Here is a 20,029-nt window from a genome sequence, read left to right as displayed (position 1 = left end):
TATAAAATCATCATAAATCAGAGTGGATGCCAAATGATTGCAGAATTGTTACTTGGGTTATTAAGTGCCAGTTCGTTTTATTATCGATATCTGAGGTGTGACATACTTTCGCCAACGAAAGATGAAACCAGACCGTCATTTCGATAAGCCACACCCCTAATTACTGTTCTATCCCCCTATGATATTTTCACTGTCATCGTTTTCAAATAAAAACCAGGAAGCGATCATAACGAAACTCTTCGTGGTGTTACAGAGGAACAGGTCAAAAGACGCCATTCCTTTAAGTGAGAATAAGAATGTTAAGCAGATACCGGCAGTCAGGGTATCTTGAAACGTAACTGATATTCTCTACAGTCAGATATTAGATGTAAGGTAAAATCGAAGGCAACAAATCAAGAAGACTGACAACTTTGCCAGAATCCAAGCGACAGATACAGTAGCGCTGCGCTTGAGTGAAGGTGGAAGCAACGCATAGTAAAATGAGCAAATACACAAACCCTTCGTCTGAGGATGTAATCTTTGCTATCAAATTCGTTCGAAACATTTACCTTTGAGCGACAGATGACACGATTGTACCTGTCTCATAGCGTTCGTACGAGAAAATGAAAGAGTTGCCAGTCTTCTTGATGTGTTGTCTTCGGTAAAATCCAAAGAGCTCCTGCATTTTTCCGAATGTCCATGGAAGATTCATGAAAATTCTGGAATTTTCCTTAAGTTCTCGGAATTTTTTGAGAATTTCTCAGGACTTCCTCGAAGTTCTCTAAACATCCTTGAAATTCACTTGACTTTCCTCAAGTTCACTACACTTTTCTGAAGTCAATGCTCCTGCAAGCTAAATGAACTGCCCTAAGGTTCTTTAATCTTCGCTGAAGTTTTCCGAACTTCGAAGCTCGCGTAGCTTTTCCTCAATTTCCCCTAACTAGTATGGAATTCCCTGAAGTTTTCGGTGATTCCCTGTAGTTCCCACTTTATTATTACTCACATAACTTTCCCGAAGATTCAGCGCCTTGAGATTTTCAGTAAATTCCTAAAATTCTCGAAATATCTCATAATTTATCGGAACTCCTTGAAAGTTGATACAATTTTGGGCCTACTCTGAGATTAGCTTCTCTTCCGAAAAGTACTTGGAACTTCTCTGATCATTATATTTATCCTAAATGTCTCTGACCTTCAAAAACAAATAAAATTCTGAAAATTTCAAAACTGCTTCAAAAATTTCGCATTTTTTTTGAAATCAATGGAACAGTCTTGATGTTCTCTAATCTTCGCTGAAGTCCCCACATTTTTTGAAGTTCTCGAATATGGGTTCTAATTACTTTTTTTTTACCTCTTTATTTGTTCCAATTTCAAAATTCATTTTAACCTAGGTGCTCCAGTTACTACAGTAACTTACCAGCCTTAATTACTATGATATGTTTTAAACAGGTTGTTTTTACCTGCATGTCAGTATAACAATTTACATCTCAAAACTAAAACCTAACTCTAAATCTTATCTAAGTATAAAGAGAATTAATCGTTGCAATTGAGGATTGCAACGATTTTTGCCTGAAATTATTAATTATTTTGTTGGACATTTGTTCTAAAGTATCAACATTCGAAATTCTATGTACTTCGGTAGGGAGGCAACTTCAAAATCATCTTCAGGACTTTGTTCTGAATCCTTTGAAGTCCTTTTTTCCTGGTAGTGCAACAACTAGACACAATGTAATTAATTAATTAATTTAACTTTATTAGGGAGGCTTTCAGCCTTGGGCTGGTTCACCTCCAATACGCACAAAGTAAAGCATGGCCGGTCTAAAAACTTGTTTAAATATTAGAAGTTTATTCGTCAGGCAAAGTTTGGATTTCCTGCTTATAAGAGGATACAAACATTTTATATATTTGTTAAACTTGGCTTGAATGCCCTCAATGTGATCTTTAAAAGTTAATTTTTGGTCAAGTATTAATCCTAGATATTTCACTTGGTTTGACCAGGAAATTGGAACTCCGTTCATAGTGACTATGTGACTACTACTAGGTTTCAAAAAAGAAGCTCTAGGCTTATGTGGAAATATTATAAGTTGAGTTTTGGAAGCGTTGGGAGAAATCTTCCATTTTTGTAAATATGAAGAGAAAATATCTAAACTTTTCTGCAGTCTGCTGCAAATAACACGAAGACTTCTTCCTTTAGCGGAAATGCCCGTGTCATCAGCGAACAAAGATTTGTGGCAACCCTGAGGGAGGTCCGAAGTGAAAATGTTATACAATATAGGCCCAAGAATGCTACCCTGAGGAACTCCTGCTCTAACAGGTAGTCGATTAGATTTGGAATTTTGATAATTTACCTGCAGAGTTCTGTCAGTTAAATAATTTTGAACTAATTTCATAATACAAAGTGGAAATTTAAACTTTTTCAATTTAGCAATCAAACTTTCATGCCAAACACTATGTCTAGAAGAGCAACTCCAGTTGAGTGGCCTTCAGATTTGTTTGAACGAATTGAATTGGTAACTCTTAAGAGTTGATGAGTAGTTGAATGCCCATGGCGAAATCCAAACTGCTCATCAGCAAAAAATGAGTTCGTATTGATGTGAAGCATCATTCTATTTAAAATTATCTTTTCAAAAAGTTTACCTATTGAAGAAAGCAAACTTATTGCACGGTAGCTAGAAGCTTCAGCTGGATTTTTATCCGGCTTCAAAATTGGAGCAACTTTTGCATTTTTCCATTTATCAGGAAAGTATGCCAAATGGATACATCTGTTAAATAATTTTACCAGGAAAGACTCTCTGGGAGTTTTTTGATGAGGATATAGAAAATTTCATCATCACCTGGAGCTTTCATATTTTGAAACTTTTTAGTTATAGACCTTACTTCGTCCAAATCAGTCCCCCAGGAATCATCAAAAGTATTTTCCCGAGGGAAAATATTCAGATAATCCCGAGCAACCTGATTCTCAATAGGACTAGTAAGACCCAAACTGAAATTATGGGAACTCTCGAGTTGCTTAGCAAGTTTCTGAGCTTTTTCCAAATTTGTGATCAAAATTTTACCACCTTCTTCAAGCGCTGGAATTGGCTTTTGAGGTTTTTTTTTTTAAATTTTTGTGAGTTTCCTAAAGGGTTTGGAACTCGGGTCTAATTTAGAAACATTATTTTCAAAAGTTTTGTTCCTCAGGGCAGAGAATCGTTTTTTAATTTGTTTTCGTAAATCCCGCCAGATAACTTTCATGGCAGGATCGCGTGTTCTTTGATATTGTCTCCTACGGACATTTTTAAGGCGGATCAAGAGCTGAAGATCATTGTCTATTATAATTGAATCGAATTAAACCTCGCATTTTGGTACTGAGGCAGCTCTTGCTTCGACTATAGAAGTAGTCAGAGATTCAAGAGCATAATTAATTTTATCTTTGGTTTGGAAAGGAATGATTGGATCGAAGTTATATTCCATAAATGTTCGATATTGCTCCCAATCGTTCTATGGTAATTGAAACTAGAGCTGTTGGGATTACAATTGGCTACAAAGTTGACCAGTTAAGACCAAATCAATAGTTGAGGGATTTCTTGCAGAAGAAAAGCATGTTGGGCTGTTTGGATATTGAATAGTGTAATAACCTGCAGAACAATCATCAAACAGAATATTACCATTGGAATTGCTTTGAGCATTATTCCATGAGCGGTGTTTTGCATTAAAATCACCAATAATGAAGAATTTAGACCTATGACGGGTAAGTTTCTGAAGGTCACCCTTGAGAAAATTCTTTTACTGGCCTACGCATTGGAATGGCAAATAGGCAGCTATAAACGTAAGTTGTCCAAATTTAGTTTCAACAGAAACTCCCAAAGTTTCAAAAACTTTGGTTTCAAATGAAGAAAGAATTTTATGTTTCATTCGTCTATGAACAATGATGGCAACGCCACCACAGGGTCCATCAAGACGATCAAGTCTATAAACCAAATAATTTGCGTCCTTCTTAACCTTATGGTCAGGTTTAAGGAACGTTTCAGTTATAATGGCAATATGCACGTTATGAACTCTCAAAAAGTTAAATAGCTCGTCTTCCTTATCTTTAAGAGATCGAGCATTCCAATTTAAAATGTTTAATGCTTTAAAATCCATAACTGAATTTTAAAGTCATGACAATATTGTTTGCAAATTTTACTCCAGTTTGAATAGCATCACACATGGAGTTAGATTTAAGCATATCAGAAATCATGTAAATTAAAGTATTCTGTGAAAATTCCATTTTATTCCATGCTTCCTAAGTCAAAATTGTCAAACTTTCCGTTAGAACGTTGCACTATGGGCAAAAATGGGTCCAAAATTACCCAAAATTCAATATCTCAACAGCACGCTGAATTCCGGCCATGAAAAACAACTTTTCCGAAGGGAAATTGTCCGGGGAATCGATTGCACGTGGTCCCATAGACCGGAGAGCCTTGCAGGTATGTGTTTTGGACAATTTTACCCCATTTTCCCCTACTTTTTGGAGGAAATGTTTTTCCACAGCTCTATTTTTCGTAAAACATAAGCACTTTATGCATGGTTTTAGAATACTATGTCTTTAAACAACAGTTCATGAGATATTAGGGGAATACGTGGTACACTGTATAGGGGAGTAAATCGTGCAATCGATTCCCCGGACGATTTCCCTTCGGAAAAGTCGTTTTTCATGGCCGGAATTTAGCGTGCTGTTGAGATATTGAATTTTGGGTAATTTTGGACCCATTTTTGCCCATAGTGCGTTGGTTAGTATTTTGATTTCTACCCGCTGCAATGGCAGCATAGGTAGCTCCATTAACTCGCTGAACATTGTTAGCAGCGATGGGAGTAGGTACAGATGAAAAATTTGAAGCAGGGGTGATATTTGTACCTACGGGTACGAATGTAGAATTTGTTCCTCGCTGACCGTTGTTAACAGCAGAGGAATTTGTACCTGGTCGGAAACGTGGAACGTTTCCTACCTGACGGTTAGAACGAGATTGTAGGATCGTTTTGCGAGTTTTACATTCCCAAAAATTGGATTTGTGGTGTTCACCACAATTTGAACATTTAAATTTCTTAGGATCTTTTTTCACAGGACAGTCGTCCTTTGCGTGAGAGGAATCACCACAATTCATGCATTTAGCTGGCATGTAGCAATTTTTAGATCCGTGACCCCATCCCTGGCACTTACGGCACTGAGTGAGGTTTTGGAAATTTCCTCCAGTCTTCCTGAAGTGTTCCCACTTCACTCGGACATGGAGCATAAGGCTAGCTTTTTCTAAGGCCTTAAGGTTGTTTAGTTCACTAGACTTGAAGTGAACTAAATAAAAATCATTAGAAATACCGTTGCGCGAATCGCCAGGACGGGATTTCATTTTCATTTTGATTACTTGGAGTGGCACAACTCCAAGTAATTTTGCCAGTTCATCTTTGATCTGATCCAGGGATTCACCACTGGGCAGTCTTTTCATGACAACCTTGAACACACGTTCAGTTTTGGTGTCGTAAGTAAAAAATTTGTGCTTCTTCTCAGTAAGATACTTGAGAAGACATTTAAATCCGTCCAAGGTTTCAGCCAATACACGGCATTCACCCCGACGTCCAATTTGTAGTGAAAACAAAATTCTATGCGAAGAGCATGGAAATCAGAAGTGGTTATCACAATAGGCGAAATCTTTTCCTTATTGGCAATAAACCGGGAAAGTTTACTAGAATTTTTCTTGGATGATGGATCATTCTCATCATCCGTGAGCAAGTCAAATTGATTACTCAAATTAATTTCATCAGAAGGGGGGTCAAGAGTTTGCCCCTTTCTTTTGCGTTTAGGCGCCATGGCGGCAGTAAATTTTTATCCAAATCGACTTCCAAGCAGATTACTATAATAATCTGAAGGATCGAAGAGGAATTTTCCAAATCGATATCCAAGAAGGATTATCTCGGGTAGGGTCCAAACAAGGATCGAAGAGGAATAAGAGTTGAACAAGGTAGAATTTTTTTTACAGGTTGAGCACTGAAAAGTGCTGTTTAAATTTGTTGTAGCTTTTGGTAGTAGTTACACCAACAATCAATACGAAACTAACGATTTTAAATTGGCTCACTGCTTGACTAGCCTATTGGTCCCAAGCAAATCGATTAACGTATCCCATTCTAGTCAAAATTCTAGTACTACACAATGTTTGTTTTGATTCGCTATGAAAGTTTGACAGATAAAATGAGGGGTTATTGGATTTTCCTATGTTTCGAGGGGTGATTCGACTAGCTTGGGACCGAAGATAGTACCAGAGGTGAGCCAAAAAGTTGAGCACGTTTCTTCGGGACCTACTAGTCTTAGAGTTACCTCTATGGTAACACTTCCTTCAGCAAAAAGCAAATAGATCCGCATGGCCTCCAACCGACTTCGTTCGACCGCCTGTTGGTCTATGACCAGAACGTTAGTGGCCTGCGAACAAAGATTGATGATTTTTTTTTCTGACTGTCGTTGACTCTGACTACGATGTCATAGTTCTTACGGAAACCTGGCTCGATGACCGCATTAATTCGTCTCAATTATTTGGCGCCTAAATTCCTGCCTCGATCCTGCTCCAGTTTGCACTTCTCTAGAGCAGCTGTGGGTCAAAATAACGACGCCTCGTAGACCAATAAGTATTGGCGCTATGTATCTACCTCCAGACCGGAAATCTGATTCGAGCAGCATTGCAAACCACATCAGTTCGATTGGTGCCGTGTTCTCTCGACTAGAACAAAACGATCTAGCTCTGGTATTTGGTGACCACAAGCAGTCTGGGCTCTCATGGAACGTTCCTGAAAACGATCTTCCTAGCATTGATGTTCTTCGCTCGAACATGCCTGCATCCTGCTGTGCTCTCCTTGATGGTTTCAACCTGCATGGCTTAACGCAAATCAACTCGATACTGAATAGCAACTCTCGGCTGCTTGATCTCGTTCTGGCGAACGAAGCTGCAGGACTGGAATGTTCTATCCTAAAAGCCCCAGAGCCTTTGATTGGCATCGACACCAATCATCCTGCGTTGAAAGTTTCCATCAACCTTTCTGTTCCTGTTCGCTACAATAACCCCCTGTTGATGTACATGAGCTCGACTTTCGTAGAGCAGATTTCGTCGCGCTTAGTCACTTGCTTGCCCAGGCAGATTGGCAGTTCCTTGACACGTGTTCATCTATTCATGAAGCCGTCAACTACTTCGCTGAGGTCGTTGGCCAGGCAATAACTGATTCTGTCCCACTGAGGAGACCCTCTCCCAAACCCGCATGGTCCAATGCTCGACTACGGAATTTGAAGCGTCTGAGATCAAAGGCCCTCCGTAAATACTGTCGTACTCGTAACCCATTCACCAAACGATTATTTTCAACAGCGAGCAACGAATATCGCACATATAACCGCATTCTTTACAAGAGCTACACAAGGCGTGTGCAGGCTAATTTACGGCTTAATCCAAAGCAGTTCTGGTCATTCGTGAATACCAAACGAAACGAGGAGGGGCTACCAGTCGAAATTCACCTGGGTGATAGAATCGCCAGCAATTCCCTTGAGAAATGTAATCTTCTGGCAGAACATTTCAAAAGCATTTTCAATGACACTACGGCTTCGTTGCCCCAAGTTGCTGAAGCGGTGAGGGACACTCCCAGTGATGCTTTCAATTTTTTCGATTACCTCGGTTACAGTAGACCTCGTCGAATCCGCCATCAAAAAGCTGACATTTTCTAATGCTGCTGGCCCTGACGGGATCCCCTCAAGCATCCTGAAGGGATGCTGTTCAGAGCTTACAACACCGCTTTCGAAGCTGTTTCAATATTTCATTACAGCAGGGGGAGTTCCCTACGTGTTGGAAATCGTCATTCATGTCCCCGATCTACAAGAAAGGAGACGAAGGTTGCAAATACTCATTTCAGCTAAAACAATGTTTTTTTTTTAAATTAATAATTAGATGCTATGATCATATCTTGAATAGGTAAGATACAAGAAGAGGTTGCAAAGAATGTGTTTTGACACTTTAAACCTGTTTATTTCACTTCATGAGAGTCACAATCAGCGATTTTTCACACACTCACTCACTCACTCAGCGATCAGCAAATCGCTGATTGTGACTCATAGAAAGCAACATTTACAGGCTTCATGTTTCTAACGCATATTGTGTAACCTCTTCTTGTAAGTTACAAGTAAAACATGTCATCATACCATCTGTTGGTTTTATTATTCCGTAAAACATTATTTTAGCTGAAATGAGTATTTCAAGACCAACAATTGAAAAGGCCTTAACTCCATTTTGTAAACAAACCTTGTAAGGCCATTTTCTCGCGAACCAAAGTCCGCAAAGGGAAACCAACATAATGAACAGGTAGGGGAAATTCTCCTCTACCCGATTGTGGTTCAGGTTTGCGAATGAAGGTTTAGGTTCGCGAGAAAATGGGCTTACAAGGTTTGTTTACAAAATTGAGTTAAGGCCATTTCAATTGTTGGTCTTGATTTGCAACCTTGAAGGAGACAAGAGAAACGTCGAAAATTACCGAGGGATCACATCACTCAGTGCCTGCTCTAAAGGTTTCGAAATCATCATCAACGACGCATTATTCTCTAGCTGCAGAAATTACATTGCTCCTGACCAACACGGTTTTTATCCCAAGAGATCAGTTTCAACAAATCTAGCTCCGTTCATTTCTTTATGTCTTCGGAGTATGGAAGCTGGAGCGCAGGTGGACGTTGTATATACAGATCTTAAGGCTGCATTCGACCGGGTTGACCACTCCATACTGCTAGCTAAACTTGAAAAACTCGGTGTATCCTCGGCTTTAACTCGTTGGTTCAAGTCCTATCTGACCAATCGGGAACTTTGTGTTAGAATCGGATCAGAGCAATCGGATTATTTTACAAACAGCAACTTGGGCCGGCACGGAATCAGGACACACTTTTCGCTCGAACTTGAGAATCCAACGATCCGAGTACTCCTCGCTCTCGTTGTTTGAAGACCGGTAACGCATCCTTCGCGCCGCGTTCCAAAGCGTATTATTTGACGTTTCGCACGATAATCCGTCCACGAATTGCCTCCAGTATCCGCGTTTCTTGGCTTTTAGCTCTGTACTTATGATTGAGCAAATACAAAAAAATTGAACCAGAATCGTTTTCTTGTGTGATCAAATACCATGAAACTGACACTCCGTATCCCCTACGAATCGCTACTCTCCAAACTCCAGCAATTAACCTCAAAAACTAATAATCCCAATGCTAATGTTGTCATTTTTTTCAGGAAATAACTCCTAGTTAGCGTTTGATACGAACGACCGCGAAAGAAAAAAGAAAAAACTCACAGAAAGAAGCTGTCTCCGATATCGAACCTGGACCGAAAGAGACAAAAAATCTACTTTGCTCGAATTAATTAAGTGGAAACAGCCGGTTGTGGTACCTAATTCAGTGTTTCGCAGTCAGTGTGTGAAAATTTGTGGAACGGACTAAAAATAGTGCCATCCGCATACCGACTATATTTACAAGTCGCCAGCGTCAACTCCACTGCCGAGAGTGAGGGTGGCCGACGGCACAGTGAAAGGTGTGAATCTTCACAAGGCACTCGGCGGGAGTGAGTGCAGCACCATAATTTTGAAATTATGAAAATTAGTACGCGTCCCCCTGCCGGTGGAATTAATTGGTGCATTCTGGTTGTGTGTTGAAAGTGAGCATATTGTTTGAATTGTTTGGTTGGAAGATAAATACGATCAACGAGTGTTGCCGGAAAATTTGAATTACAAAGTACGAGATTGTGGGGAAGCAAGTTGAAACTGAAGATATTTGCCCGAACAGTGACGACTGGAGCCAACTGGAGTAGTGCCTGCAGAATAAGTGGTTGACAAAAGTTGCGCTCAGTTTCAAATTGCAAGGTAAGATTTTGGTTTATTTTTTTTACTACAAATAGCTCAATCACATGTCCAGCCGGTTCAGGGAGATAATAAAATCTTGAACCGGTTTCCATGCGGCACGTTTATGCATACAATCGGTTTGAAAAAAAAATAAAAACAGAAAACAGAGGCCTCGGTAGGCGATCTTCTGCAGGTATGGGATCCTTGGCCAAATATGGCCTTATTCAACTTTCGCAAGACGCGTAGATATTCAACGGATGCGAAGGAAGAGAAGCTGTGCCGTCGGATTGTTTTGATTATTGCACAGTGGGTTGGACGCGAGAACGTATTTATTACCCTTGCGTCCTCTTTTTTTGTCGGCAAAAAAAAAACGAAAGCGACGATCAAATTTTATTAGACCATTATAAAATTTGCATAGAATGGTACCTTCTCCGAATTGCGAATGGAGGTCTTGGGTCAGAAGAGGAATGCAGTGAAATAATCTATTTGACATAATCGTTAATGGTTGATGAGAATTGCTATAGTTGCGGCAGCTATGTATAGTCTTTGAAAGCAGCTGAGTTTTGATTGTTTTTTTCAATTAAGAATTGCTTATATGTTATCCTAACTTAACTTAATCAAGGTCTGTCAAGTGACGAGAAACTTCTTCTGAATGATCGATGGTATTTATTTAGTATCACTTCTGCTGAGAAGTAATGTAAATTCCAAATTGCAACAAATTAGAGAACGGGTCGGACAATATTGTACATATGATTGAAAATCATGGTAGTTGGATGCATAGGTGATTAATACATGCAGATTCTCTACAAAAACGCCTTATAAGTGACACAGGAATCGTGGAATTTTAATATTAGGAAGGGTATGCTAAGCGCTACAAATTTTGCAAGCAGACAGGTCTGGAATTTAACCCATGACCTTCTACTCGTTGAGAAGACACTCGGCGCATTGAACTGAACCTCCCAATCCGAAATCCCAACACTGAACGAAAACATCTGCACTACTTCGAATGATTATTGCATTGCTCGAGCCCTTTAACAATATGCTTTCGAATTTCGGATGATTGCCTTATGGTTGAATTCTTCATCAGCTGATGAGAATCCATATGACTGTCCTCCATGATGATGATTTCAAATTTTGCTGTACAACTTACAGTGCTCAGATGACAACAATTTAAGAAAAGGATAACTTGCAAATGTTTTAAATTAGATTTATAATTCGATTGTTTACATTTCCATATTGAAAAAAGCCATTCCAACTTGGATACAAAAATCGTTTGTTGGTAGAGGAAACTTACTCCACCACGAAATAGACTGAAGGGTTTTTTCCACGCTTTACCAATGATTTGCGTTATGGAGCTGAACCAATACCATATGCATTTCAATTTCAATCATTCTAAAGAGAGCATTACGTATTTCATTTTTTTTTCCTTGGATTTGTTTTCCGTCGATCTTGTTTTCCGTGCTGAGCACCAATGCTACCGACGCCAGGAAAGCAGCTCCCACACCAACTCATGAACCGGGGACCAACGGCTTTACTTTCCTTCCGAAGGAAGGCGTGATCAGAGATGGTATGCCTCAGAACATCCCAGCGGCGCCGACTGGGATTGAACCCAGGCCTGCTGGGGTGAGAGGTAATCACGCTTACCACTACACCACCGGCGCCACTACGTACGTATTTCAATTGATGTCCGTTAGCTTCTCGTATCAATTTTCATCATGTATTCGAGAGGAGCGTAATCTGATTACAAAAAAAAAACCGTCATTCGGTTGCAGCTATCATTCGAAAAAGCAATTTCGAAATTTCGGTTCGAATGGTCTGAGATTTCATTCGAACAGAGGATTATGTTTTGGTACAATGTAAGAGGCGGCACATATAAATACCGATGCACTATGGGCCTGGAATGCAATCTAGCGGAACAAAATTAATAATTTCAAAACGAAGCATTTGAGTAAAGCCTGATTAAATGTAAATTGGAACGCCCCTCGTGCGCCGCTAGCACGCCTCTAGGGTTGAGAGTCAAAAATCTTTAACAGTGGTTTGTTCCCGACCAGAAGGAAGTATCAGAAATAATACACACTGTGTTACTGAGATATAACATTATTCGTAACATGGTCTGTTATAAAACATGTACCGTTAGTAGTTAAAATAACAAAAAATATAACAAGAAATCTTCTACGTACCATCAAGAATATAACAACTATTGTTAGGGGTATATCATATTTTTAACACACCTTGTTACAAAATAACCCATTAGGGTAAAAACTAAAAAGGGTATGAACTGGACTTTTTAACACGGTTTTTGGGTAACATATTTTTTGAGTGTTTTCTATTTTTAGATTGTTGTTCAAATATTTAAAAAATCATCTGCTAATTTATGTTTTTGGATTCCGTTCATGAGCGAATATATCATTGGTTTACACTATTATTGCGCAATCGTTCCTCACTAGATAGTTAAAATCTAGGTAAGCCTTTTGATCAGAAGCGTCTTGCAGTGACAATCAGGGATGGAAAATCATTTACATTCATTTCGTGCATTCATTTTCATTCATTTGCCTCTAACTTTTGTCATCAACAGAATACCGTGGAATGATGTATGAAGCTTTTGTAGCTTTTGATATTAACAACAACTTTTGGAAATAACTAAAATCTGAATCTCTTATACATGACGAACTAGAGCTGGCAGAACATGTTATTGTTTTTCAGTGAATGCAATTTACATTCACTGAAAAACAATGGTGGGTTCTTATCGTTCTGATTCATCATGCATAAGAGATACTGATTTGAGTTGTTTACAAAAGGTGTAGCTAATATCAAAGCCTACAAAAGCTTCAAACACAATTTTACGGAATTCTGTTTGTGAAAAAAGTTAGAGGCAAATGAATGTAAATGAATGCACGAAATGAATGTAAATGATTTTCCATCCCTGGTGACAATTTCAATTTTATAATGCTAGTTGTGCATTCTTAATCACCAACGTAACATTTTCAGGTATTACGGAATCAATATATAGTAGCCTTGTCGCTTTGGGCTAGGTAGTTTGATTCGACTAGCGAAATGAGGCCCCTGGATTTCCATAGAGTTAGGGAGAATCAAGTTAAGGAGAGATCGAGTAAGGGAGATTTGACTGTAATAATTTATTTAATTCTTAGCATCCCAATCAGAAGAGAATGCTGTAAAAAATAGGAGAAAAAGCACTAACTTTGGCCTATAGACCTAATAAAAATCTCCGGTTCTTAAATTTTTCGTAGAACAATGCATCATCTGGACAATACAAATGAATATTTTTGATTTTTAGTTTATCATTATCAAAAAAATTCTTGCCTTCGAAATTTATCTATGGGCCCAATATTAGGAAAACTTAGCTGACATTAGGGACATTAACTCTATTATCCCAATTCCATGTGAAAAACTTTTCCGTAGCTCTTAAATAAATTTAAATCCGGCTTAAGACTAAAACAAATCAAAAATTAAAATAAAACAAACCGTTTCATTTTTCGTGCTACTAATGCTAACAAACTTAGTTAAAATGTTGTTTTAAATTTTATTCTGACAAATTGTGTAACAATTTTACATCAAATACCATGATGATTTTTTATTCCTCATTTCACCACAGAGCTCTTAAAACAAGATTATATCAACGGTTATTATGTATAACAGAAGTTGATATAATCATGATATAATTTTGTTATAATGTTCTGGTCGGGTTTACACTTCTATATAGAACAATTGATTAAAGTAATCGATCGCGTTCAAAAATAACATCAAATGGAACTCGAAAGAAGAAAAAATGTTGTTCACAAACACCTGGAAAATCCGGAGTGGTCCGGTTCCAAGCTGGCTTAGATGCCGAAAACAGCAGTTTCCCAAGTAACCAAAAGTTCCGATAAAAGGTTATTTGTGGCTTAAGCAGCTTGGTTGAAGGTGGTCTATAGAATTCTAAGCAGCCTTATTTTTAAGTCGTTATAAGAACTTGAAAGTTCCGGTATCATAATTGAAGACCATTCTAAGCAGCTTTTGTCGGAACTTGAACGGAGCTTTTAGATAATAAATTAAAAAAGGTTTTTGTCCTCTACACCAATTCTATGTTTAGTTCGCACTTTTATGAAAGTTATTTCTAAAGGCAGGTATTGATGTGTATTGTTGTTTCAGCATTAGTAGTAAAATTGGGGCAGTTCTTCTGCGTGAGATCCCCAGCACGAACCGCTACGTCATCTGAGATATATTAAAGTGAGCTTTTCTCCCGCCTACTGTTGGAGTTTTCAGTGCGAGCTGACTTGAATATGAAACACAACACCTTGATGAATTTTAAATTGGTGTTTGCTCGCATGGTAATCCAACACACTTGTGGCGCAGTGGTTAGGAATCTTAGATCGCATGCCAAATACACGGGTTCGAATCCAGGAAATTACTCTTTAATTTTTTATGTTTGGATAGAATGATGCACTGCATAAATATAAGAATTATGATTTATTCGGGCCACTGACCATTTCATATTTACGTACATTAAATTTTGTTACTAATAAAGACTTGTGCGGATTGCTTGATGTGGCTTAAAAGTTCTTTATGGAACTGTATGAAACTTGAAAGTTCTGTCAGAACATTATTTGAACTTTGTGGAACTTGAAAGTTCCATCGGAACTTTATTTGAACTTTACGGAACTTGTCAGTGATTTTAATCGTTGAATGCGGAACTTTTGGTTACTTGGGTTGTCGAGTGCTCAAAACCTACAAGGAAACCCTGAGTGTGGAAAGGAATCAGCGGACCTACGAAAAAACTGGAACCGTCAGCTGCGCAGCTAGGTGTTGAGGTGCGGCAAAGCCAACCCCGGTCTCTCGATCCGAGATGTGACCAGAAGGTACAACGCCAACTTTCAAACGGTGCGGAACATCCTTGCCAGGGAAGGATACAAGTCGTACAAAGCCAGTAAACATCCGAACCGACGCATGAAGCAGAATTTCGTGGCCAAAAAGCGTGCAAGGCTTTTGTACGACCGTGTTTTGACGAAACACAAGGGCTGCAGTTTGATCGATGACGAAACATACGTCAAACTCGATTCTAAGCAGCTTCCCGGTCAAAAGTTTTACATGGCAACTGGACGTGGAGCTGTGCCGGGAAGATTCAAGTTCACGAAGAAGGCCATGATTTGGCAAGCGATATGCAGTTGTGGCCTGAAAACGAAACCATTCATCACATCCTCGACATCCCAAGTTTACATCGAAGAAAGCCTGAAAAAGCGTGTATTGCCGTTCATTGGCAAGCATAGGGGCAAAGTCATCTTTTGGCCAGCTGCCACTACTCCAAGGTGGTTCTGAATCCTTCGAATTGCCCGGAATTTCGACCAATCGAAAAATACTGGGCAGCGACTTCGACGAAGCGGCGGGGCAGTCAAGGACATCCAGCAAATGTGGGCAAAATGGAAGAAATGCGCTGATTCTGTGTCCGTTTCCACGGAAGTGTTGGTTTATTTCCTTTTAATTCCGTTATAATTCTTTATCTTTTGACATATACACGTATTTCGTCTACTACTTGCAGATTTCATCAGTGCCTACCCGATCAAAAAGGCATAAGAAAATTATAACAACTGGAGTTATTTATTTAACAACAAAAAATGTAACAGAACGTTTTATAAACATTGGCTTGTTCGTTGTTAAAATAACAAAAAATCATAACTAAAATTCGTCTAGCGGAAACAAAATTATAACAGATCTTGATATGATTGTATCAAAATTATAAAAAAAATAGATATAATCTATCGCATTCAAAAATATACATATACAACAACCGTTGTTATAAATTAAATATAAAATTTGCCATATTTCTGGCAATGACTATGTCATTTATTTTTCACTTTTTTTTAATCTAATTCAAATAATTAATTGGAATTCATCAACTGTTAGTCATTTCAATTAATTAAGAGTCATTTACCTGGCTTTCCATAATATGCCAGAATTCGTTTCATAATGTGTGGTGCTTCATCAGCCAAAGATTTTTCAGCAGCTGGTTTGTCTCCCCGATAAATGCGGAGTTCCAACAACCGATCTGAGAGAAAAAAGGTTGTTTTAGTAATTCTGAATGAATGAATGAATGGCTTGGTTGTCGTCGTTCGGGTCTTCCACATTGATTGTTAGAGGATCTTCCATAAAATCATGAGATTGCTATGGTAATGGTAGAGTTTTCTGATGACGAATCAGAAATATCGGAAGATTATTCGAAAGATACGATGAACGATGTTCCAGATCGGTATTTATTATCTTATTAATTCAAGGTAGACAAGACTGAGAACATCCTATCTTTTTTTCAGGAGCCTTAGAGTTATCAATCAGTAATCAGCAAAGTTTCTTGACAACATTCATGTTAAAGACATAATGTTTATGGCACTGAATATTTACATAAGGCACAAACTTACACAAGGAGGTTTGGAAGACTTTATGAAAATGTTGAATGTTTTCACGATAGGCAAAACTTTTCTCGAAAGCTTTATCTCTCCGATAGGGTTTATTTTTGTGTGAATTGTCAAGATGGATATGCCGTCTTCTTGTTCAATAATGACAGCACACTGACAACCTATTTTATTTTAAGATATGAAGCTACTCCACAACCTGAACCTCTATGTCCTGTGGAAAACTGTGGATCAATTTAAACGGACTTTTTGGTTGCGTTTCCCATAGAGCACCAAATCAGATAATCTTTTTTTTAAAGAAATAACTGAATACGAGACACCGGTTATTACTGAAGAAATTCGCGATAAAGGGTGATACGGTCAAAATTTGGTCAAGGGAAAACGCGTGTAAATCGGTGAAATCGTTTATTTAAAAAATCAAATTAAATTTCTTTTTCAAGTTCAATTAGTATAAAATTCAGGAAAAATATTCAGTTAGGCTTCCGCTTTTCCAAATTCGAATTGCCGGGCCTTACGCTTGACCCCTGCCATCAGATTTTGTACAGCCATCTTGTCCACCTTCTTCGCCGCAGAAAGCCAGTTTGCCTTGAACTGCTGCTCGCCCTTAGCAGTTTTTTGGTCTTCTTTAGGTTCCGCTTGACAATAGCCCAGTATTTCTCAATTGGGCGGAGCTCTAGCGTGTTGGGAGGGTTCTTGTCCTTGGGAACCACCTGCACGTTGTTGGCGGCGTACCACTCCATGGCCTTTTTACCGTAATGGCAAGATGCCAAATCCGGCCAAAACAGTACGGAACAACCTTGTTTCTTCAGGAAAGGCAGCAGACGTTTATTCAAACACTCTTTCACGTAAATTTCTTGGTTGACAGTCCCGGAAGCTATGAAAATGCTGCTTTTCAAGCCACAGGTACAGATGGCTTGCCAAACCAGATATTTCTTTGCGAACTTTGACAGTTTCATGTGCTTGAAAACATCTGCTACCTTTCCCCTTCCTTTTGCCGTATAAAACTCCTGTCCCGGAAGCTGCTTGTAGTCGGCTTTGACGTAGGTTTCGTCGTCCATTACCACGCAGTCAAACTTCGTCAGCATCGTCGTGTACAGCCTCCGGGATCGCGCTTTGGCCGTCGTATTTTGTTTATCATCGCGATTTGGAGTCACTACCTTCTTGTAAGTCGATAGTCCGGCTCGTTTTTTGGCTCGATGCACGGTTGTAGACGATACACCCAGCTTATTTGCGGCATCTCGGAGAGAGAGGTTAGGGTTTCGCTTGAAACTACCGGCAACTCTCTTTGTCGTCTCAGCGGCTTCCGGTTTTCGATTTCCCCCCGATCCAGACTTCCTGGCTGTCGACAAACGTTTCCCAAACACTTTAATTACATTTGTAACGGTTGATTTGGCAACTTTTAGCGATTTTGCCAACTTTGCGTGCGAGTAGCTCGGATTTTCGCGATGCGCGAGCAAAATTTTGATACGCTGCTCTTCTCTTGGACGGCATTTTGACAACTAAAGAGTGAATTACAAAATCAAAATAGGAGCAACATTCTACACACACACACTTTCAAAATGAGGGGTGTTCAGGTTTTTTTAATGCAAAATTGAAAGAAATACGTCAAGTTGATATTGACCAAATTATGACCGTATCACCCTTTATAAGCCGTTTATGATTTAAACAATCTTTTTTTCAACCATCAGTCGAAAATTTTAATCATTTCTTACTATTTATACACAGATGCCTCTTATGATCGTCTCTTAGAAACAGAAAATAGTGAATAAACTTATATTTTGGAATCATTAATACATATTTTATGTATTGATAGTAGTTAAAACTGACGTTGTTATAATTCTGATATGATGAGAAACTTCGCACAAACCCGTTTTCACTAATATATCAAAATATAACACATGTTGATACAAATATCAACCATTGATATAATTGTGTTATAATTTTGTTATAAAGTTTGTATTTTGTATGTGTGTGTGTTTTTTTTTTTGTAGATTTGTTTCTGTAATAATTGCATAATTACAGAGTTGATATAACGTCGATAGGATTAAGTATATGTTTTAAAAATAGTGAAATTTTTGAATCATAAATCATATTCCAAATCTCCTTTTCCCTCTCCCGATCCAAACAATTGTCATCCACTAACCTCGAGAAGACCGCGAGTAATCGGTTCAAATCCTTTAATTTTAGATTTAAATAAGACATTTATAATGTATAAAGAAAATCATAACTTGGCTCTGTAAAGTTTATTCGATTGAGCCTGTACAAATAAAGTAATTAAAAAAAAATTGTGTTATGCCCTTCTGATCGGGTAGTACTCAACACCACTTGTAATTGGAACTGATGAAGTCTGCAAGTAGTAGACGAAATACGCGTATCTGGCAAAAGAAAAGCAATTATAACGGAATTAAAAGGAAATCAACCAACATACTCAAAGCTCTTCACAAAGGGACTTTGTTAAGAGGTTCGACAAATTTAAAAGAAGAAAACATGATCTTCAGATCTCATTTGTTATGATTACTGTTAATTGGGCCACACGGTAGGCAAAATATGTTATCACGAACGCTTATATTAAAATATCAAATCTAGTTTTCATTTTGTTTTCATTCTCTGCTCGGGTAGTGTGGCCCATTGAAGTTTCTTTGCTGTGTGACCCGAGTGGCAAAACGTTCAAAAGTGTGAACAAACCGATTTTTTCGGTTTTTGGTGAAACAATTTTCACCCGAAAAGGGAAGTGACTGGAGCCACTTTTTTGGTAGGTAGGCTTTGTAGACACGACGTTGAGGGAGCGTAAGGTAGGACATTTTTTTTGCTTTTCTCTATTTTTACCGTCTCTAGGGTAAACGGCTGAATAATGCGTAATTGTCCAGTAACTCCTATCCCTACCTCCCTGCGGTGCCGGCTGGGGTACGAGTAACCATAGAGAAGATCGGGTAACCAATCCAGGTGGGACCTTGGTCGTATGCTGACAGGGAAGGGTGGGGGAGGGGGATTTCTCTCTCTGAAGAGTGCAGTCTTCGAGCGTCTGTGCACCATGGAGGTGCGACTCAAAACAGCGTCTGTTCTCCATGTTAGGAGCGGTTGATCAACGTCCTGGTGCCAGCGTGGGACTCTAAACAGTGCTGTGCAAGATGGTCCCCTGGCGAGACAATGGGGGTTGGTGCAGGGCCTACAAGCCAGTCGTAAAAAAACAAAAGTACAGGAAGCAAGCAATGTAAATACGGACCGAAACAAGACCCAAGCAACGGAAACGGACTAACGATTGGAAACTCGGAACATGGAACTGCAAGTCTCTCAATTTCTTGGGAAGTACCCGCATTCTTTCCGATTTATTGAGGGTCCGCAAGTTCGACATCGTAGCGCTGCAGGAGGTTTGCTGGAAAGGATCGTCGGTACATACGTATAGGTAGATGGTAACCAGAGCTGCGGCAATACACATGAGCTGGGTACAGGGGTGATGGGTGAAATGCTGAAACGCGTTACTGGGTGGTGGCCAATCGATAGCAGAGTGTGCAAGTTGAGGATCAAAGGCCGTTTCTTCAATGTCAGCATAATCAACGTGCACAGCCCTCACTTAGCAAGTGACGATGACGATAAAGACGCTTTTTACGCGCAACTGGAACGGGAATACGACAGCTGCTCAAGCCATGACGTCAAAATCGTCATCGGAGATCTTAACGCTCATGTTGGCCAGGAGGAGGAATTCAGACCGGTTATAGGAAAGTTCAGCGCTCACCAGCTAACGAACGCCAACGGCCTTAGACTCATCGATTTCGCCGCCTCTAAGAACATGGCCATACGTA

General features: G+C 39.1%; 1 protein-coding gene across 3 annotated transcripts in view; it reads left to right on the top strand.

Annotated features, from left to right (window-relative positions):
* Positions 1-20,029, top strand: part of LOC135707574 (uncharacterized) — a 220,157-nt gene that overhangs the window by 6,633 nt on the left and 193,495 nt on the right. For all 3 annotated transcript variants that reach the window (XM_065229445.1, XM_065229446.1, XM_065229447.1), the window contains exon 2: positions 9,225-9,849. The gene's annotated coding sequence lies outside the window, so the exon portion shown is untranslated. The remainder of the gene's footprint in view (positions 1-9,224; positions 9,850-20,029) is intronic.

Source organism: Ochlerotatus camptorhynchus, unplaced genomic scaffold (assembly GCF_037179485.1).
Source record: "Ochlerotatus camptorhynchus isolate MF236.1 unplaced genomic scaffold, CSIRO-AGI_Acam_v1.1 ptg000314l, whole genome shotgun sequence".
NCBI classification, from domain to species: domain Eukaryota; kingdom Metazoa; phylum Arthropoda; class Insecta; order Diptera; family Culicidae; genus Ochlerotatus; species Ochlerotatus camptorhynchus.
Note: the sequence above shows the minus strand (reverse complement) of the source record. Positions and strands in the feature narration are given on the sequence as shown.